Here is a 14,654-nt window from a genome sequence, read left to right as displayed (position 1 = left end):
TGTCACATGGCCACACCCAGTCATCCAAATGTTACCCATATGTGCTGACATCCTGAGATATCAACCTCCTTGGGTTATTGCACTCTTTAGAAGTCCCTATTTCTGATCTCAATAATTTTGCTTTTCACGACATTTCTCTAGAAATATTTCCCTTTGCCCTGCCATTTCCATCCCTTATTCACCTATAAAATATTTCCCTTTGCCCTGCCATTTCCATCCCTTATTCACCTATAAAAACTTATTTAAAAAAATATTATTTTTAAACCTTTAGAGCACCCCAAATGAACAATGACAATTTAAAAGACTGGAAGTAATAACAGCAACAATAATAGGGAAATCAGAACCTTCACATGTTACTAGTAAAATTATTTTTTAAAAAATATAACCACTTTGAGAAGCATTTAAAAGTGTCTCTAATTTTAAATAATTACCCTATGGCCCAGCCAATTCACACCTACATACATACTCAAGAGATGTATAGTTACAACAAAAGCTGTAAACATATATTCACAACAACACTAACAACCAAAATTGGAAGCAACCCAAATACCTATCAGCTGATGACTGAACAGAGAGATAATCAAGCATAAACAATGAAGTACTATTATATGCTACATGAATGAACATGAATGAACCTTAATAATGGTACTATGTCAAGAAACAAATACACCACACACAAAAGGATATCGTTTAATTCCCCAAAGGAACTTGATAAATTGGTTTTATAGTATTGTGAAGAATAGAGGTCCAAGAAGAGCCAAGATAAATCCAAAATTAAGTAGGGATCCTTAGAATCCCAGTTTTCAAAGCTGTATATGAAGTTATTACAAATAAAATCAATGATGAAAAAAAAAAACCTAAAGCAAATCAAATGAAAAAGCATAAGGGAGATGATACAAGTGACATTTTAAAAAATTGGGGAAAAATTTAACTCAATGTTAGGACCACTAGCTTTTCATATTCATTTTTTTAAAAGAATTCCTCTCTTCAGATGGACCAAAATAAATGATCCATACCAAAAACCCTCAACTAATAACAGACAATATCACAAGCAATTTCACTTTTTAAAATTGTAAAGAATCATGACTTTAACCTTAGAAATTGAGACTAAGATTGTATACCAGGAGAGAATGCTACAGTGGACATAACATTCTATTTTATTTTTATTCTGAAAGCATTTCTCAAATGCACTCTAAAGCAAAGAGGATGGATAAGATAGTTCTCAACGTCCTTGTCAACATGAACCCTGTACAGTGTCTTTTCTTTTAAAATTTTTTCTGTAAATTATAAGACACAAAGAAAATTACTTAGCATACAGCAGGCCCTAGATTTCAATCCCCAGTAGCAAAAAGAAAAAGATTTTTACTTTAAATTTATTAAAGTGAAGCATGAAGAAATATATCATAAAACTCATACCATTTTACCAACCACTCAGAATTAAAGCAAACACAAAGTAGGATGCCATTTGATATCATTACTTAAAATCTGACAAGTCCAAGCAGGGGGAAAAGATGCTAGAACAAAAATGGCCATACACTGCTGATAAAGTATCTGTTGGCAAATCCAATTTACATAAGATTTTTTGGCCATATCTAATCAACTTAAAGATAAATTCTATTCTTTAGCAACCTCATTTCTTTAATTTCCCCTAAAGAAAAACCCGTACAAAGAAAGTATAAAAAAAAAAATCTCTTTATCATTAGTCCTAAGAGCAATAAGGGAAATAATCCAAAATATTCCTAAGTAGTGGGATACAATACTATTTAGATATCCATACGGTGGAATACCACAGAGCAGTAAAACAAAATAACAGATCTGAGTGTGTCTATATACACATCTCAAAAACATAACAGAGTTAAAACAAGTCAAGTGATGACAGGTATATACAAAACACATCTACAAAATCTTAAGTGTGATATATCATTTATGAACAAGGGTCGTATTTAAGCACAAGACAGGAAATACTCAAGAACTTCAAGATACCTGTTACATGAGTAAGAAAAAGGGTATTAGGACTTGGAGGGAGGGATTAAATTTCTAAAATAATATCAAAACTGGCATCATTTATATTCCTGGGTTAGGTAAGTAGATTTTTACTACATTATTTACTAAATGCTTTAAGTATTTTATACATATGTTTTAAAAAGAAAAAATAAAATTAAGAGTATACTATGTCCAAGCTAAAAACAAAGCTCTGGGATCTAACAGAATTAGGTGACCCAATCTTCCTGCTTTGTGAAAAATATCCTAATAAGATAAAAATGTAGGGCTGGTGAGATGACTTTGTGGGCAAAGTGCTTGCCATAAAAGCCTGACACCTTAGTTAGATCTCGGGGACCAAAGTTAAAAATTGACAGAAACCAAATTATCCTCTGACCTCCACACACATAGTATGGCACTCCCATGCCCAAATATACATCATACAAAACATATTAATATTAATATTAATAGCAATAATAATAGAAACTTGCCCTGGACATAATGCCCAGAACCGCAAAAATAGATAGATGATAGATAGGCAGGTAGATAGACAGACAGGCAGGCAGATAGATGAACAAATGAATAGATAAATGCTATTATTATAAGCACAGAATAAGTGTCTAAATAATCAAACTACTACCTCTTGACCAGTAAAAAGAGAGATCAATCTTAATTTCTCAAAATTTGGTATGAATAATTGTCCAGTATTGATCTAGTACTGCCTATTTCTGCTTAATTTTTATCTCCAGCCTAGAGGGTTATTCATTATTATACAGACATGTTTCCCAAGCCTGTAGCAAGTATCCTAATCTACACTCGCAAAAACTAGAAAGTAGTTTGTTCATTCTAGCATTTACAAATACCTATATCTGCAGAATGAAAAGGTTGACAGGGAAAGACAAAGGAAGAGGGAGACAAGAGGGTGGAAAGAGGAAGAAAGAGATGAAGGAGGGAAAGATGGAGAAAGGGAGAAGAAAAAGGATAGAGAATGCAAAATGTGTACACGAGAAAACACTGTTCTCACAGACTCTTCAATACAGGAGTAGACATTTAATTTCAATTGGTAAAGTTATGTACATATTCCACCGCAAAAATACACCTGTTTTTAAGTTCACTTCTTCCCTATGTTTCATTTAGCTCAAAAAATGGAGTAAGATAAATTTTCAGAATGGGGTAGGCAGATGATCCATATACAGTTAAATCAGACCAAAAAAGTCTCATTTTTAAAGTAACACGAAACATAATGTACCAGGCAGTAATTATACACGATCTAAAGAACAGATACCAAGTTTTATGTGTACAAAAGACTAAAACTAGCTCAGTTCTACTATGCTTATGGGTTCTTATTTCAAAATTATATAGTCCAATCTATGGAATAAAGTATATTCCTCCTTTAAGTTCCCAAACTTTAATTTCCTATTCCTATCTCCAATCTAAAAACCTATACCTTACAGAATCAGTGAGAAACAGTAACAGAGAGAATGAGAATGGAGCAGCATTTACAAGTGGAGAAATTTCATTTATTAGAAACTTGGGATTTGGATTTTCCTAGTGTGTTTTCCAACAACAACACAGGATACACTGTCAGCTCACTTCAAAAGCGAGGAAAGAAAAATATTATCTAACTAGTCTTTATTTGAAATAAGATCTATCAACTAATACACATAATATACAGGTACTCAAAAAACATTATTTTAAAGTCCCAAATAAAAACAAAAATATTTAACAAAGACAAATATTAATAGCATTTCTGGCATGTTGTATGATCAGCAAATGTGGTACATATCCACACTGAGGGGCACAATAAGTAGAAATTTTAAGGAAAAAAAATATTAGTAAGCTAGAACCTACTTCCCTTTATGACACACTGGCTTTATATACAAAGCACAGCTATGCATTTCTTCTTTTGCCTTCCAAAGAACAGCATTATGTTTCACATCCAATACTAGGTGAAGTGTTGGAACTATAATGAGAAGGAATTCTTACAGTGTTACTAAAGGTATCAACTTAAAAAAAAAAATAATGAGTTTTGGAATGCACAACAGAGTACAAGGAAATAAAAAAATGTAAAGTTTGTTCATACTGAATATGTGGCTCGTTATAGTATCCTCTACATTGTCCTTATCTTCTATATTTAAGTAGAAGCATCTAAATTTATTTTATATCACAGACTATAAAACTAAAATTACGGCCATGTTTCATTCCACAAAGGCAATTCTAAGACTACTTTCTTACATTTGAGAGAAAGTCCATTAGAAGTCTGAAGTGGACAAGCCATCTCTTTTATACAAGGCAGAAGTTATTACATGGAAAGACCATCCATAGAAGTACAACACTGAAAGCAGCTTCATTCAGGCCATGAATAGTTTTGTGTGCTAAACTGCTAGCTTTAAATGCCCAAAAGAACATTTTTAATTGAACATGTATGCACCAGGCATAAGTAAGAAACAGTGGTTCACAGCCATAGACCCAGCACTGGAGCAGTGAAGTCAGAAGGATAAGTAGCTCAGGTCATCTTCAACTTCAACAGTTTGAGGCTAGCCTGGGCTATATAAGACACTGTCTTAAAAAAAAAATACAAAGTCAACAAGAAAGTATCCCAGCACTTGGAAGGCATAGGCATATGACCAAGAATTCAAGGATAGCATGAGCTACACTGTCAGGTACAGTCTAGCCTGGGCTATGTAGCTTGACTCTTTTTCAAACAACTGCTACTGCTACCAGCACCCCACACAAAACATCACCAATCAGAAAAGATCTACAAGGCTCCATAATACAAAGAAGTTAAATTATTTTTTTCAACCTGGGAATGTAGCCCACTGGTAGATATCCTGCCTGGCATGTAGCAGCAAGGCCCAGTACTCCATCCTCAGCAATGTAAAACCAAATTCAAAGTATTTCTTTTTTGAATGTCTGACTTCTATCAATTTATTGAGATTATGGACCACACTGCTCAAATGATGCTGACAGGTACAGAAGACCAACTTCTGAAATGCACTGAGATGCAAAGAGTAACAGCATTAGATTCTACACAGAACAGACAACAGATGTGTACGGAAGATTTTATCCTGCTTATGTAGCAAATGTACAAGATCTATACACTACTTCTGTGCTTTTACTTACTTCAAATAAAGATGCCAGCTTCGGTAAGACTTACATAGGATTCTCTTTCACAAATCAGGTACAATTTCTTAATGAAAGCTCCTACTCATATTTACCACAAGAATAAGCCTATCTAGTATGTTACTATCACTCATAAAACTTGTTCATAAAACTGATTCACTTACCAATCACTTAATTAATAAAACAGGTGAAGTAGAGTAAATTACAAGGATTCAGTATTACAACTAAATAACATGACACTAACAATTAAGAGTTACTGTTCATGTTAAATGTAGTTATCATATCTGAAATAAATTCACATATTATAAATGCAGCTGCTTAAGGAAGCACAGACCTGCAGTCCTTGCACTGGATAGGGAGATCAGGAGTTCGATGTTATGATACCAGTCAGTTCTATGCCAACCTAGACTGCATAACTTTTGTCTCAAAATAAACAAAAATAAAAATGTCCCCAGATAATATTTCTTTAAAAGGCTTAGCATATAGCATATTAGCAGAAAACAGTTAACAGAAAGTCATGTTCTATCACTCTTTCAACTACAAATTTCCTGGGCAAATTACTTTATACAGTATCAATCAACTTTCAAGAAGTATTGTATATGAGCAACATAATCCTCTGAAACTAGAAAGCAGTAACGCTTTCATGTGTGAGATTATCATGTCTTAGAAAGATAAATCAATAGCCTGTTCATTTTCAGTTCATTTTGGCTCAAAAAAAACAGAAGTAGGGGGAACAAGACCTTCTGGCAGCAAAAAATGTGAATTCTTTCTTTTATTTCAATAGTCCCAAGTTTTTGTTTCCTGAACCACTGAAACTCTGAAGCATTATTTCTTGTGTGGTTTCAAGGGAAGTAAGACCTAGAAATACTAGAGAGGCATAACATATACTTGAACCTCTATCGAAAAGCAGTGTTTAAAAAAAAACCCACTATTTCATTTGTAGATAGTCCTAATACTAATCTTTCCAAATTACTATCCAGTTAGTTTACTTGTTCTAGACAATTGAATTCAAGGAACTATAGCTAGTATTTTGTAATTAAATGAAAACATGAGAAGAAATTTGATGTATATTTATCAATAAGTCATTTTGTTAAGAAGGAATAAAGCACCTTTAAGTATTTCAAATACCTCATGCTTGGAAAAAGAAATTATGAGAAAAATAACAGTATTTCTATTTAATACAATTTTATTTCACATTTTTATTAGAAAGAATAAAAGTTCTGTCTGTGGCATCTTCTACTTTTATTAATAGTATGGAAAATACATACCTCCATAAAAGTGGGTGGGCAATTACAAAGTACATGTAACTATTCTTCTGAACAGATAGACCAGAACACCTGCCAATATATGTAGAATCCTGACCTGGGAGCCAGAGACTCCAGACTGATTCTGGCCCTAGGTGATTTAAGAAAACCATATTAAACCTTAACTCTTTAATTTCCTTGTGTTAAAAAAAATGCAGTAGCTGATCTCAGGCAGAGGACTATTCTGGTTTATAACAGCTATGACTCCATTATCGGAAGTTAGAATGGTAATCACTCTCCCAAAACTAGTACTAACAAGCCAAATACCAGAGTAAATCTATTTTATTTTACACATACCACACATGTATGCATACTATAAATCAGACATTGAATGACTGGCTGGAACCAAGACATGAATGAACACATGTGCTTGGATTGTATCTCCAGCCAACTCCCCAAAAAAGGTACCAACAGTAAGTCTTAACAATTGCAGCTAAGGGCTAAGGGATGTCTCATCTACAGAACTGACTTAAGACTGGAAGGGCATAGAGAATCTAGGTTCAATTCCCAGAACCCTCACAGCAACTAACTACTATCTGTAATCCTAGTCATAGCAGACCAAACACCTTCTGGCCTCCACAGGCTCTTCACACATGTGGTGCAGTCATGCATGCAGGCAAAATTCTCATAAAATAAAATCTCAAAGAAAAAATAATGAGAGAGGCAGACAGAAACACAGGGACACATTTCAACCCAAACATGGTGGTACAGGGCTGTAATCTAGCTACTATGGAAGATGAGACAGGTGGACTCCCAGCTCAAGGTCTGCCTGGGCTAGAGTGAGTCTAAGGCAGTCTGGCCAACCTAATGAGGCCTGTGTCAAAAAAAACACAAAAAGGACAAGGACTGGCATGTGAGAGGACCTAGGTTCAATCCCTAGTCCAACTAAACAAATCCTCCTAAAACTACTCATTTTCAATGAAATTAGCTTTGATCTTAGGACTTCTCAGTGTCCCTAACTATGAGATACATTTCTATTTAAGGTGTGTGTGTGTGTGTGTGTGTGTGTGTGTGTGTGTGTGTGTGTGTGTGTGTGTGTGTAGGGGTAGGGGGTGGGGGTGTCTTTTTCTTTATGTAAACTACCCAGTGTTTGATAATATAGCAGGCTGAATAATAGGCTTAAGGCATCTGGAAAGATACTCTCTGATTAAACAATAGAAATCCTTGCACTTAAAGACTGAACTCACAATGAAAAAGAAAACAAGCAATAGAACAAATAATGGGCTACAGACCAATATATACAAGATAATTCAGAAAAACTGGGTATGATGTCTTCTAAGGTAAAATTGAAAGGCACACTGTACAGTCTTTAATACTCACATCTGGGATACCTTCACCATCCTGTTTATAAATAAAACCATAGCTCAGCAAAAATGAAATCAAGCTCTAATTACAAAACTATTTCCAGGCTGCATGGTGCTGGCACCCGGCTTTATCCCAGAGGCAGAGGCAAGGAGATCTCTGTAAGTTCAAGGCCAGGCTGGTCAACAGAGCTAGTTCCAGGACAGCCAGGGATATATAGAGAAACTCTGTCTGGAAACCACCACAACCACCACCCTACCCCACCCCACCCCACCCCACCACCACCCCATGCCAAAACAAAACAAAACAAAACAAACAAACAAAAAAAAAAAAAAACACAAAGCTATTTCCACTACACATTTTATCACATCTCTATCATTAACTTTTTTTGAGACATGCTCTCACCTCTTATCCTAGGCTAGCCTTGACCTTGCCACAATCCTGCCTCAGCCTTTCAATCGTTGAGTTTACAGATATAAGGCACCATGCCTGGCTTAACACTGTCTTTATATTTATCAGTGAGGAAAAAAACTGTCAAAACCATCCAAAATTCTATTATCCTAAACCCTTATGAAGAGAATTATCAAAGACGTTTTAAAGACTATTTTTATATGGCCCTCTGTCACATGCTTTCTGTACTTGAAAGTACTTAAAAGACCACTTCTGAAAACTCATCTCCATTTTTAAAAATCAGAAAACTGATATTTTAATAGCTACATATGCACTTAATATATAGATCAATTTAACAGTAATTTTATCATTAATAACAAAGATAAACCTAAATAGAATAAATTATAGGAATATACCAATAGTCATTTAAGTTTTCTTTTTAAAGGTATCTGCAATAATCATTTTAAGCTCTTGAGCAGAAAAAAATTAGCTATGGTTAATTTAGAGGACAAATGTTCACAAAATTGAGAGAAACATTATTACAGCAATTATTTGACAGAAGACAGAGATTGGCATAAATGTATAAAAAAATACAATTGACTTTAACGTTACATGCCAGAAGCATTATAGATACCCAATGAATGCTGTTAAAAGGACTAATCAAATGGGATGAATTTTAGACTCTGGTAAAAATTACATTTAAAGACATAAAATCAGACAGTAGCCAGTCCTGCTGGCCTACACCTTTTAATCCCAGAACCCTCAAGTCAGAGCCATGAGGAGAGTTCCAGATCATCCAGAGCTACACCATAAGATCCTTTCTCAAAAAAATAAAATAAAATAAAAGGTGCTGAGGGAGTAGATTTCAGGGATAAAAACCGAAGCCACCTACAAAATCTGCTTGCAAGATATTCTAACCCCATAAAGTTAAACTCCTCAGATATGGGGGCAATGTCCAAAGGCGTATGTGTATACTAATACTACTCTACACACCAATGCAAGTTAAATATTGACACAAGTCTTTCATAGCTTACATTCTGATTTTGAAAACAAAGCTACAAGTCATCTCTTTTTATTATGTAGGGTATCTCTTATTTAAAAAAATACAGATTGCAAATTATTTGTTGAAGCTCTCATTTTTGTTACAGATTTTGATGCATGGGCTTTTTTGTAATGCTAAGTATTTAAGGACTTACAGTCATCCTTAAAGGCTTATCAGCAAAATAGATGTGGTAGTCATTTCCTTAAAAATGCAGTAAGCAGATTAGCTTTAAATGGAGAATCTAATACCAAAGAAATTGCTATCATACATACCAAGACAAAAAAATTCTTTTTAACCTCTACTAAATTCTAAATTTACCTGAATTGCCAAAGCTATCTTAAGAGTAGTCACTAATCTGAGCTGTGAGAAAAACACTTCTCATGTCCCTTTTCCCATTTATTCAACAAGATTTACTGGGTAGCGACATGACTTTGGTATGTAGCTTTTTAACAGCTGTATTTCTTAAACTTTAGGTCATCTTTATTTCAAGCGCATTTTCCTCTCCAAAACATTCTGACATAATCTGCTACTCTCCCAAAATCATAGGTTATACCCATAGTCCTTCACGATTGAAGATAATCGTGGATCATACATTCAATATACTATTTAGTTTACATTTGCAACAGCACACTAGCTACTTAATACAATCCCAAAGAGATTTTGTACTGTTCTATTTTAGCATGCTCATAAGTCATTTTTTAAAAAAATGACATAAAATTGTCTTTCGAGGATTCTAAGTCTGAAAAGTCTGATTAAAATTATATTTTCTATTTTTAGGGCTAAACCATTTAGTACGTTCAATTCTGATTCTTCCAACAAAAAGCCTCCGCATCAAGACGGGGAAAACGTCCTTTTCATTTTCTCAACTGAAAAGGGGGAGGGGAGAGGAGGAGGTGGAGGCCAACTGCTTACAGGTTTGCATTTAAATTTAACAGCAGTTTCTGAGGAATCCAGTAACTAACTCACGTTCAACTACTGAATTCTATCAGAAGCAGCACACGGAGAAACTGAGAGCGCAATCCTTGGGCTTGATGTGCGGCTTCATCCGTCTTTCCTTTCCAAGATCCACCCCCAATACCCCAACCCGTTAAGCACACGTCTAAATATGTCTTCCCACCCAGAGCGCCCCTTTGGAGGAAAAGGCCTGCCCTTCGCAGCCTGAAGCCACGGCAGGCTCTCCGATCCCTGCTTCGATGAGGCCCCAATTTCGATGCCCTGCACGTCCGCCCCACCCCGGGCCCACACGGGTACCCGCGGGCGACAAAACCCTCCCTCCAGCGCTCCGCCAGCACTGACAGTTAAGGCTGCAGCAGCCGCAGCCACCAGGGCCTACTCCTGGCACCGGCCCCTCCAGACCACGCGCCCCAAGCACTCGCTCACGGAGGCGGGTGAGGGCCCGGGCGCCTACCCTGCCTGAGCCGCCCAGAGGGTGACGAGAGGGCCGGCGGTACAGACCAGAGGGAGCGCGCCGGGCAGGCCGCGGCCGCAGCAGCACTGACCTGTCCTCGCCCCCGCGCCTGGGCTGCGGCCGCCTCACTGGTCCTAGTTGCCCTCGTCTGCCGCCGCCGCCCGCCACCGCCTCGTTCCCTTTCGCTGGCGCCACCGCCGAAGCTCATGCGGGACCCACGCTACTCCTCAGGAAACCGAGGCCGGGAGGCCAGGCGCCCGGGCAACGCTGGAGTCGGCGCGCTGGTCCGCTGCTGCCGCGGTCTGTCCACAGTGGGGTGCGAGGGAGGCGAGCAACTCCGAGGAGAAGCAGAAGGAGGCGCCACCGTCCGCGACAGGTAGACAGAGGAGAGGCGTGAGGAGGCGGTGGACGGCTGCGTGGCCGGGTGCGCGAGCGAGCGCAGGAGGGGGCAGCGAGGTGCGGGCGAAGACGCAAGGCCCTGTCGTCTCCTGTAGTCACCCCCAGAGGAGCGCCACCATCTTGGGAGAAACACACGGGTCTCGCGAACGCAGCGCAGGACGGGAGGACTGGGTGGGCGGGCCGAGTATCCCGACAGGCAGCGCGCGCCGCCCTGCAGGGCGAGGGCTCCGAGAGGAGAGGCGGGATGCGAGGCGAGGTCGCGCGTGCGTGGGAGGGCGGCAGGCAGCTGCCCCGCCCCGCTCGCAGCTCCGCGAGGCCCTCCCCACCCACCCCCCCCGCCCAGTTCGGCTTCGCTAGCGGCGCGGGGACCGGTGGGAAGGGGAGATGGCCTTGGGCTCCGTGGAAGCCAGCCAGGCGCTGTCGCCATCTTGAGACAGGGCTGGGAGAGGCTTGGTGCTTTCAGGCCGTGCTCCTTTCATCCAGCCCCCTGTTCTTCAGTGTGCTCAGGGGGAGCGGCCCGGGCTAGCCTGCCGAGGACAGCCTCAGGGTCAGTTAGGCGGACTAATGGGTTGCGAGAGTCGGCCGAGGCGGTGTACCCAGGCCGAGGCTCGAGGCGGAGCTCAAGTGTTCAGTTGCTAGGGCTGACCCCTAGGGCTTTTCACCCGAGCTGCCCTGGTAAACGTTGCAAGGGTTGCTGAGAGTGGACAAGCTTTCAGCACACGAGGTCATCAGCTCAGGCCTCTGCCAGCACAGGCTATGTCCCAGGTTTACCAGACGAGAAGATAAAAGCCTAGGTCCTGCAGAGTCGTCTTCCAGTAGGCTGTCAACTGAGAGAAGTAACCGCCTGCTGAATCCCACATGGATGGCTAATTTTGATGTATATAACAGCTGAACCATGTTAAAGCCATGGGTCTTGATGGTACCCGAGTGACCTTTTTACTTAACGGGTTTTGTTGTTGTTGTTAATGGCTTTGACACTTGCTACTAAATTATAAAGACTGGCTGACAAGTCATTTTCTGTTTTATAACATTGTGGATAAGCCTTAATCATATAGTACTCAAAATGTAACAATCACAAGGTAGCAATATATTTTTTCATTACTTAGAACTTACACAAATGTGTACATATATGTGTGTATACCCCAACTTCCCACTATAAACAGTTATTTATTAAAACTAAGCAAGAGGGTGAAAAAAGAATGTAAGCTATTCTGGGATAAATGATAATAAATGATATTGTTGTAATGTCAGGTTTTAAGATTCTTTAAAAATATCTACTCTTTTTTTTTTTTCATCTTGCCCTCCCATTACAGATCTTTATTTGGAAATTACCATTGTATTTTATGGAAAGGGCCAGTAACAAATATAACCTTTTAAGGATTTATCTTTGCAAATTATTAAAATATACAACCAAAAATTAAGACCATTAAACTATAAAGCATATTACTATTGCAGGATATGAAGATGTTTTCAGCAATTCTCGAATAAATAGAAGTTGTCTGAAAAAGAAAAGTAATTTTATAATAGTGAGAATTATGAAAATGTAGCCAAAACCCCAGAATTCTAAAAAACTTAAAAGTTTAAGTTAGGAGGTAGATGTCAAAATGACAATCCAGTTCTGTATGGAGATCACAGAGAATCCCAATTTCTCTTGGGAATCTGAAGAAATTATCTTTTTAGTTAACGTTAAATATGGTTTTGGGGTTTTGGTTTTTGTTGTTGTTTTGTTTTGTTTTGTTTTTTTGAGACAAGGCTTCTCTGTGTAGTTTTGGTGCCTGTTCTGGATCTCGATCTGTAGATTAGGCTAGCCTCGAACTTATACCCACAGAGATCCGCCTGGCACTGCCTCCTGAGTGCTGGGATTAAAGACTTGCACCACCACCACCAGGCTAAATATGTATTCTTATATTTGCCACTGATTTGAACTCATGTATTTTTGGATTATCATCTTTAAAATTTAGAAACATTTATAAACTGCTAGATGTGAAGGTGCTTGCCTGCAATCCCAGTACAGAGGAGGCTGAGGCCGACAAATCTGAAGTTCCCTGGCAGGCCTCACTATAAAGAAAGAGTATCTCAAAGGGGGCTGGAGAAAGCAATGTTTATGGTAAATATTATCGCCATGAATGATTCTTGACAACACAGTCACTTTTCATAAAAATTATTTCTTCCATAGCAGGCTTATATTGTTTTCATATACTTTTTCTAGAAAAAGCAACTTAGTATCTAGGTGAGCAATAAATTCTTTAGACTACTTTAGCCTAAATGAGACTCAACAGTTTCTAATATTTTCTTATTTCAAATGTAAAAGAACCATATAATTGTATAAGCAAATTAATTCATGCTTTGAACATACTTAGTGTCTACTATTTACCCAGAACTATCCAGGCCTTGTGAAACAATAAAAAAATAATCCCTGTACCTATCTTCCGTAAATCAATTCAAGAGAAAATCAGGCCTGTAAAAGTGGTAACAGTTTTAAGGCAATCCAATGATTGTGTGGTTAAGAGGGTGTTTGTAGCTCAAACCCACAGGCTGCCGCTAACTTGAGAGAGACGACTAGGAAGCTGTTTTTAGCTCCATTTTAGAATCTTTTTTATCATCCACAGCAGGTGTCCACTAATATTTATCTGCTATTCCTTCTGAACTAGAATAAAATCAACAAGAAAGGACATAAATCCCCAACAATCAAGAAAATGCTAGCCTATATTTTGGCATTGATGTCCTGATCACAAACATTTATTTTAATGATCACATATTTTTTATTCATAACATCAATGGTTTACCATGGGTCCTTTGAGCCTAAATGCTGAGAATAAGACCTACTTGACATAGCCCTACCTTCCTTACACACCTATCTTCCCATACCCCACATAAAACCATTGCTTAAGCAGTACTTAAGTATTTGATAGTCATTTAGAGCCCTTTTAAATATAATTTCTTCTTCCTTTAAGACAAGTCCAGGCATCTCTCTGGACAGCCTTTCTGATCTTCCCAGGGCTTTTTGCTTCTGCCTCTGCAGTATTTCCTTCTATCCTGTCACTTGTCATGCACTGCTGATAAGTAACTTGAACTTTCTCCCTCTATACTCCTTGAGAAAGAAGGGTGTTCTTGGCTTTTTCTCTTCCCTCATGTTAGCACCTACCTAAATGGCTAAACAAGGTAACTCCTCAAAAAAGGGAATGATCGAATCAGCCCTTGTGAATGTAAAAATGGTAAAAGAAGAAAGTTAAGAACTAAGACCAGTGTGTCTGACAGAATTCCCTAACAGAATGAAAGAATGTAATAAAGTAGTTGTTTGGGACATTAATCTACTCAAATTATGTAAAAGTATACAAAGTACTGAAGTGACCTGCTTATGCAATATAGTGGGGACAAAAAAGTCAGGTAATTTACTATAAGAAATCTGAATTCAAAAATTAAGTAATAATGGATAAATATTTTAGAGCATTAGTGTGTGCTGTATCAAATTGAGGTTTCAACTATGATAGTTTACAAAGTTCTCTTAAATTTATGACTCATTCAGCACTAATTCTACTAATTATACAAATAGCTAAGAATGCATAAGAAGTTTTGAAGGTCACAATAAGACAGCTCATTGAAGTAAAGGCACTTGCTAACAACCCTGGAGACCTGAGTTCAATCCCTGGAATCCACATGATAAAGGAGAGAACCCAATTCCACAAGTGACAGTGATGCACAGATA

The 14,654-nt window shown here is 38.2% G+C and overlaps 1 protein-coding gene and 1 long non-coding RNA gene across 16 annotated transcripts in view; one reads left to right on the top strand and one right to left on the bottom strand.

Moving 5' to 3' along the window:
• The window catches only part of Ube3a (ubiquitin protein ligase E3A), a 99,906-nt gene extending 89,125 nt beyond the window's left edge, over positions 1-10,781 (bottom strand). For 5 of the 15 annotated variants that reach the window (XM_042277152.2, XM_042277146.2, XM_076543996.1 and 2 more), the window contains exon 1: positions 10,641-10,778. The gene's annotated coding sequence lies outside the window, so the exon portion shown is untranslated. Of the gene's footprint in view, positions 1-6,371; positions 6,499-10,107; positions 10,516-10,640 lie in introns of those variants that run through there. The other 10 variants (XM_076544007.1, XM_076544021.1, XM_042277148.2 and 7 more) reach the window with 7 other exon arrangements.
• LOC107399369 (uncharacterized) overlaps positions 1-14,654 on the top strand; it is a 254,016-nt gene that overhangs the window by 217,288 nt on the left and 22,074 nt on the right. The window lies entirely within an intron of this gene.

Source organism: Peromyscus maniculatus, chromosome 1 (assembly GCF_049852395.1).
Source record: "Peromyscus maniculatus bairdii isolate BWxNUB_F1_BW_parent chromosome 1, HU_Pman_BW_mat_3.1, whole genome shotgun sequence".
In the NCBI taxonomy this organism is placed as follows: Eukaryota; Metazoa; Chordata; class Mammalia; order Rodentia; family Cricetidae; genus Peromyscus; species Peromyscus maniculatus.
Note: the sequence above shows the minus strand (reverse complement) of the source record. Positions and strands in the feature narration are given on the sequence as shown.